This window comes from Pongo abelii, chromosome 12 (assembly GCF_028885655.2).
Source record: "Pongo abelii isolate AG06213 chromosome 12, NHGRI_mPonAbe1-v2.0_pri, whole genome shotgun sequence".
In the NCBI taxonomy this organism is placed as follows: Eukaryota; Metazoa; Chordata; class Mammalia; order Primates; family Hominidae; genus Pongo; species Pongo abelii.
Window position 1 is genome coordinate 47,938,150 of NC_071997.2, and position 8,465 is coordinate 47,946,614.

The window sequence follows — 8,465 nt, forward strand, 5'->3', positions numbered from 1 at the left end:
CAGTGAAGAAAATAGGAGTTAGCCTTGGGTTTGAGTCTCAACTCTAATTTTGTGAGCTTGTTGTATTAGTCCATTTTCATGCTGCTGATAAAGACATACCAGAGACTGGGGCAATTTACAAAAGAAAGAGGTTTAATGGACTTACCGTTCCACATGGCTGGGGAAGCCTGACAATCATGGTGGAAGGCAAGGAGGAGCAAGTCATGTCTTACATAGATGGTAGCAGGCAAAGAAAGCTTGTGCAGGGAAACTTTCCCTTATATAACCATCAGATCTTATGAGACTTATTCACTATCATGAGAACAGCCTGGGAAAAACCTGCCCCCATGATTCAATTACCTCCCACTGGCTCCCTCCTACAACACGTGGGAATTCAAGATGAGATTTTGGTGGCAACAGCCACACCAAATCATTCTGCCTCTGGTCCCTCCCAAATCTCACATCCTCACATACCAAAACCAATCTTGCCTTCCCAACAGTCCCCCAAAGTCTTAACTCATTTCAGCATTAACTCTAAAGTCCACAGTCTAAAGTCTTACCTGAGACAAAGCAAGTCTCTTTTGCCTATGAGCCTATAAAATCAAAAGCAAGTTGGTTACTTCCTAGGTACAGTGGGGGTACAGGCATTGGGTGAATACAGCCATTCCAAATGGGAGAAATTGTTCAGAGCAAAGGGGCTACAGGCCCCATGCAAGTTCAAAATCTAAATGGGGCAGTCATATCTTAAACCTCCAAAATGATCTCCTTTTACTCCATGTCTCAAATCCAGGTCTTGCTGATGCAAGAGGTGTGTTCCCATGGTCTTGGGCAGCTCCCTTCCTTTGGCTTTGCGGGGTACAGCCTCCCTCCTGGCTGCATTCATGGGCTGGCATTCAGTGTCTGCGGCCTTTCCAGGTACATGGTGCAAGCTGTCAGTGGATCTACCATTCTGGGGTCTGGGGGAAAGTGGCCCTCTTCTCACAGCTCCAGTAAGGCAGTGTCCCAGTAGAGACTCTGTGTGGGAGGTCTGACCCCACATTTGCCTTCTGCACTGCCCTAGCAGAGGTTCTCCATGACAGCCCCGCCCCTGCAGCAAACTTCTCTCTGGACATCCAAGTGTTTCCATACATCCTCTGAAATCTAGGTGGAGGTTCCCAAGTGCCAATTCTTGACTTCTTTGTACTGGCAGGCTCAACACCATGTGGAAGCTGCCAAGACTTAAGGCTTTCACCCTCTGAAGCCATGGCGCAAACTCTGTATTGGCCCCTTTCAGACATGGCTGGAGTGGCTGGGACACAGGGCACCAAGTCCCTAGACTGTACACAGCATGGGGACCCTGGGCCCAGCCCATGAAACCACTTCGTCCTTCTAGGCCTCTGGCCCTGTGATGGGAGGGGCTGCTGTGAAGACCTCTGACATGCCCTGGAGACATTTTCCCCATTGTCTTGGGGATTAACATTTGGCTCCTTGTTACTTATGTAAATTTCTGCAGCCATCTTGAATTTCTCCTCAGAAAATGGGATTTTCTTTTCTTTTTTTTTTTTTTTTTTCGATTTTTTTTTTCTTTTTATTATTATTATTATTATTATTATTATTATTATTATACTTTAGGCTCTATGGTAAATGTGCGCAACGTGCAGGTAAGTTACATATGTATACATGTGCCATGCTGGTGCGCTGCACCCACCAACTCGTCATCTAGCATTATGTATATCTCCCAATGCTATCCCTCCCCCCTCCCCCCACCCCACAACAGTCCCCGAAGTGTGATGTTCCCCTTCCTGTGTCCATGTGTTCTCATTGTTCAATTCCCACCTATGAGTGAGAATATGCGGTGTTTGGTTTTTTGTTCTTGCGATAGTTTACTGAGAATGATGATTTCCAATTTCATCCATGTCCCTACAAAGGACGTGAACTCATCATTTTTTATGGCTGCATAGTATTCCATGGTGTATATGTGCCACATTTTCTTAATCCAGTCTATCATTGTTGGACATTTGGCTTGGTTCCAAGTCTTTGCTATTGTGAATAGTGCCGCAATAAACATACGTGTGCATGTGTCTTTCTAGCAGCATGATTTATAATCCTTTGGGTATATACCCAGTAATGGGAGGCTGAGTCAAATGGTATTTCTAGTTCTAGATCCCTGAGGAATCACCACACTGACTTCCACAATGGTTGAACTAGTTTACAGTCCCACCAACAGTGTAAAAGTGTTCCTATTACTCCACATCCTCTCCAGCACCTGTTGTTTCCTGACTTTTTAATGATTGCCATTCTAACTGATGTGAGATGGTATCTCATTGTGGTTTTGATTTGCATTTCTCTGATGGCCAGTGATGGTGAGCATTTTTTCATGTGTTTTTTGGCTGCACAAATGTCTTCTTTTGAGAAGTGTCTGTTCATGTCCTTCGCCCACTTTTTGATGGGGTTGTTTGTTTTTTTCTTGTAAATTTGTTGGAGTTCATTGTAGATTCTGGATATTAGCCCTTTGTCAGATGAGTAGGTTGTGAAAATTTTCTCCCATTTTGTAGGCTGCCTGTTCACTCTGATGGTAGTTTCCTTTGCTGTGCAGAAGCTCTTTAGTTTAATTAGATCCCATTTGTCCATTTTGGGTTTTGTTGCCATTGCTTTTGGTGTTTTAGACATGAAGTCCTTGACCATGCCTATGTCCTGAATGGTATTGCCTAGGTTTTCTTCTAGGGTGTTTATGGTTTTAGGTCTAACATTTAAGTCTTTAATCCATCTTGAATTGATTTTTGTATAAGGTGTAAGGAAGGGATCCAGTTTCAGCTTTCTACATATGGCTAGCCAGTTTTCCCAGCACCATTTATTAAATAGGGAATCCTTTCCCCATTTCTTGTTTTTGTCAGGTTTGTCAAAGATCAGATAGCTGTAGATATGTGGCATTATTTCTGACGGCTCTGTTCTGTTCCATTGATCTATATCTCTGTTTTGGTACCAGTACCATGCTGTTTTGGTTACTGTAGCCTTGTAGTATAGTTTGAAGTCAGGTAGCGTGATGCCTCCAGCTTTGTTATTTTGGCTTAGGATTGACTTGGCAATGCGGGCTCTTTTTTGGTTCCATATGAACTTTAAAGTAGTTTTTTCCAATTCTGTGAAGAAAGTCATTGGTAACTTGATGGGGATGGCATTGAATCTGTAAATTACCTTGGGAAGGATGGCCATTTTCATGATATTGATTCTTCCTATCCATGAGCATGGAATGTTCTTCCATTTGTTTGTATCCTCTTTTATTTCCTTGAGCAGTGGTTTGTAGTTCTCCTTGAAGAGGTCCTTCACATCCCTTGTAAGTTGGATTCCTAGGTATTTTATTCTCTTTGAAGCAATTGTGAATGGGAGTTCACTCATGATTTGGCTCTCTGTTTGTCTGTTATTGATGTATAAGAATGCTTGTGATTTTTGTACATTGATTTTGTATCCTGAGACTTTGCTGAAGTTGCTTATCAGCTTAAGGAGATTTTGGGCTGAGACAATGGGGTTTTCTAGATATACTATCATATCATCTGCAAACAGGGACAATTTGACTTCCTCTTTTCCTAATTGAATACCCTTGATTTCCTTCTCTTGCCTAATTGCCCTGGCCAGAACTTCCAACAGTATGTTGAATAGGAGTGGTGAGAGAGGGCATCCCTGTCTTGTGCCAGTTTTCAAAGGGAATGCTTCCAGTTTTTGCCCATTCAGTATGATATTGGCTGTGGGTTTGTCATAAATAGCTCTTATTATTTTGAGATACGTCCCATCAATACCTAATTTATTGAGAGTTTTTAGCATGAAGTATTGTTGAATTTTGTCAAAGGCCTTTTCTGCATCTATTGAGATAATCATGTGGTTTTTGACTTTGGTTCTGTTTATATGCTGGATTACATTTATTGATTTGCGTATATTGAAGCAGCCTTGAATCCCAGGGATGAAGCCCACTTGATCATGGTGGATAAGCTTTTTGATGTGCTGCTGGATTCTGTTTGCCAGTATTTTATTGAGGATTTTTGCATCAATGTTCATCAAGGATATTGGTCTAAAATTCTCTTTTTTTGTTGTGTCTCTGCCAGACTTTGGTATCAGGATGATGCTGGCCTCATAAAATGAGTTAGGGAGGATTCCCTCTTTTTCTATTGATTGGAATAGTTTCAGAAGGAATGGTACCAGCTCCTCCTTGTACCTCTGGTAGAATTCGGCTGTGAACCCATCTGGTCCTGGACTTTTTTTGGTTGGTAAGCTATTGATTATTGCCACAATTTCAGCTCCTGTTATTGGTCTATTCAGAGATTCAACTTCTTCCTGGTTTAGTCTTGGGAGGGTGTATGTGTTGAGGAATTTATCCATTTCTTCTAGATTTTCTAGTTTATTTGCGTAGAGGTGTTTGTAATGTTCTCTGATGGTAGTTTGTATTTCTGTGGGATCGGTGGTGATATCCTCTTTATCATTTTTTATTGCATCTATTTGATTCTTCTCTCTTTTTTTCTTTATTAATCTTGCTAGCGGTCTATCAATTTTGTTGATCCTTTCAAAAAACCAGCTCCTGGATTCATTGATTTTTTGAAGGGTTTTTTGTGTCTCTATTTCCTTCAGTTCTGCTCTGATTTTAGTTATTTCTTGCCTTCTGCTAGCTTTTGAATGTGTTTGCTCTTGCTTTTCTAGTTCTTTTAATTGTGATGTTAGGGTGTCAATTTTGGATCTTTCCTGCTTTCTCATGTGGGCATTTAGTGCTATAAATTTCCCTCTACACACTGCTTTGAACGCATCCCAGAGATTCTGGTATGTTGTGTCTTGGTTCTCGTTGGTTTCAAAGAACATCTTTATTTCTGCCTTCATTTCGTTATGTACCCAGTAGTCATTCAGGAGCAGGTTGTTCAGTTTCCATGTAGTTGAGCGGTTTTGAGTGAGATTCTTAATCCTGAGTTCTAGCTTGATTGCACTGTGATCTGAGAGATAGTTTGTTATAATTTCTGTTCTTTTACATTTATTAAGGAGAGCTTTACTTCCAAGTATATGGTGAATTTTGGAATAGGTGTGGTGTGGTGCTGAAAAAAATGTATATTCTGTTGATTTGGGGTGGAGAGTTCTGTATATGACTATTAGGTCTGCTTGGTGCAGAGCTGAGTTCAATTCCTGGGTATCCTTGTTGATTTTCTGTTTCGTTGATCTGTCTAATGTTGACAGTGGGGTGTTAAAGTCTCCCATTATTAATGTGTGGGAGTCTAAGTCTCTTTGTAGGTCACTCAGGACTTGCTTTATGAATGTGGGTGCTCCTGTATTGGGTGCATATATATTTAGGATAGTTAGCTCTTCTTGTTGAATTAATCCCTTTACCATTATGTAATGGCCTTCTTTGTCTCTTTTGATCTTTGTTGGTTTAAAGTCTGTTTTATCAGAGACTAGGATTGCAACCCCTGCCTTTTTTTGTTTTCCATTTGCTTGGTAGATCTTCCTCCATCCTTTTATTTTGAGCCTATGTGTGTCTCTGCACGTGAGATGGGTTTCCTGAATACAGCACACTGATGGGTCTTGAGTCTTTATCCAATTTGCCAGTCTGTGTGTTTTAATTGGAGCATTTAGTCCATTTACATTTAAAGTTAATATTGTTATGTGTGAATCTGATCCTGTCATTATGATGTTAGCTGGTTATTTTGCTCGTTAGTTGATGCAGTCTCTTCCTAGTCTCGATGGTCTTTACATTTCGGTATGATTTTGCAGTGGCTGGTACCGGTTGTGCCTTTCCATGTTTAGCACTTCCTTCAGGAGCTCTTTTAGGGCAGGCCTGGTGGTGACAAAATCTCTCAGCATTTGCTTGTCTGTAAAGTATTTTATTTCTCCTTCACTTATGAAGCTTAGTTTGGCAGGATATGAAATTCTGGGTTGAAAATTCTTTTCTTTAAGAATGTTGAATATTGGCCCCCACTCTCTTCTGGCTTGTAGGGTTTCTGCCGAGAGATCCGCTGTTAGTCTGATGGGCTTCCCTTTGATGGTAACCCGACCTTTCTCTCTTGCTGCCCTTAACATTTTTTCCTTCATTTCAACTTTGGTGAATCTGACAATTATGTGTCTTGGAGTTGCTCTTCTCGAGGAGTATCTTTGTGGCGTTCTCTGTATTTCCTGAATCTGAATGTTGGCCTGCCTTGCTAGATTGGGGAAGTTCTCCTGGATAATATCCTGCAGAGTGTTTTCCAACTTGTTTCCATTCTCCCCGTCACTTTCAGGTACACCAATCAGACGTAGATTTGGTCTTTTCACATAGTCCCACATTTCTTGGAGGCTTTGCTCATTTCTTTTTATTCTTTTTTCTCTAAACTTCCCTTCTCGCTTCATTGCATTCATTTCATCTTCCAGGGCTGATACCCTTTCTTCCGTTTGATCGCATCGGCTCCTGAGGCTTCTGCATTCTTCACGTAGTTCTCGAGCCTTGGTTTTCAGCTCCATCAGCTCCTTTAAGCACTTCTCTGTATTGGTTATTCTAGTTATACATTCTTCTAAATTTTTTTCAAAGTTTTCAACTTCTTTGCCTTTGGTTTGAATATCCTCCCGTAGCTCGGAGTAATTTGATCGTCTGAAGCCTTCTACTCTCAGCTCGTCAAAGTCATTCTCCGTCCAGCTTTGTTCCGTTGCTGGTGAGGAACTGCGTTCCTTTGGAGGAGGAGAGGTACTCTGGTTTTTAGAGTTTCCAGTTTTTCTGCTCTGTTTTTTCCCCATCTTTGTGGTTTTATCTACTTTTGGTCTTTGATGATGGTGATGTACAGATGGGTTTTTGGTGTGGATGTCCTTTCTGTTAGTTTTCCTTCTAACAGACAGAACCCTCAGCTGCAGGTCTGTTGGAGTACCTGGCCGGCTGTGTGAGGTATCAGTCTGCCCCTGCTGGGGGGTGCCTCCCAGTTAGGCTGCACGGGGGTCAGGGGTCAGGGACCCACTTGAGGAGGCAGTCAGCCCGTTCTCAGATGTCCAGCTGCGTGCTGGGAGAACCACTGCTCTCCTCAAAGCTGTCAGACAGGGACATTTAAGTCTGCAGAGGTTACTGCTGTCTTTTTGTTTGTCTGTGCCCTGCCCCCAGAGGTGGAGCCTACAGAGGCAGGCAGGCCTCCTTGAGCTGTGGTGGGCTCCATCCAGTTCAAGCTTCCAGGCTGCTTTGTTTACCTAAGCGAGCCTGGGCAATGGCGGGCGCCCCTCCCCCAGCCTCGCTGCCGACTTGCTGTTTGATCTCAGACTGCTGTGCTAGCAATCAGCGAGACTCCGTGGGCGTAGGACCCTCTGAGCCAGGTGCGGGCTATACTCTCCTGGGGCACCGTTTCCTAAGCCCGTCGGAAAAGCACAGTATTCGGGTGGGAGTGGCCCGATTTTCCAGGTGCCGTCTGTCACCCCGGAAAGGGAACTCCCTGACCCCTTGCGCTTCCCGAGTGAGGCAATGCCTCGCCCCTGCTTCGGCTGGCGCACGGTGCACTCACCCACTGACCTGCGCCCACTGTCTGGCACTCCCTAGTGAGATGAACACGGTACCTCAGATGGAAATGCAGAAATCACCCGTCTCCTGCGTCGCTCGCGCTGGGAGCTGTAGACTGGAGCTGTTCCTATTTGGCCATCTTGGCTCCTCCCCTTCATGTAGATCCGGGATTTTCTTTTCTATCTCATTGTCAGGCTGCAAATTTTCCAAACTTTTATGCTCCATTTCTCTTTTAAAACTGAATACCTTTAACAGCACCCAGGTCACATCTTGAATGCTTTGCTGCTTAGAAATTTCTTCTTCTAAATACCCTAAATCACCTCTCTCAACTTCGAAGTTCCACAAATCTCTAGGGCAAGGGCAAAATGCTGCCAGTCTCTTTGCTAAACCATAGCAACAGTCACCTTTACTCCAGTTCCCAAAAAATTTCTCATCTCCATCTGAGACCACTTCAGCCTGGATTTCCTTGTTCATATCTTTATCAGCATTTTGCTCAAAGACATTCAACAAGTCTCTGGGGAGTTCCAAACTTTCCCACATTTTCCTGTCTTCTTCTGAGCCCTCTAAACTGTTCCAACCTCCGTCTGTTACCCAATTCCAAAGTCACTTCCACATTTTCAGGTATCTTTTCAGCAGCACCCCACTTTACTGGTGCCAATTTACTGTATTAGTCTGTTTTCATGCTGCTGATAAAGACATCCTGAGCTGGACAATTTACAAAAGAAAGAGGTTTAATGGACTTACCATTCCACGTAGGTGGAGAAGACTCACAATCATGGCAGAGGGCAAGGAGGAGCAAGTCACATCTTACATGGATGGTAGCAGGCAAAGAAAGAGCTTGTGCAGGGAGACTCCGCCTTATAGAACCATTAGATCTTGTGAGACTCCCTATCACGAGAACAGCCTGGGAAAAACCTGCCCCCATGATTCAGTTACCTCCCCTCCCACTGACTCCCTCCCACAATACTTGGTAATTCAAGATGAGATTTGAGTGGGGACAGAGCCAAACCATATCACTTGGACAAGCAATGTA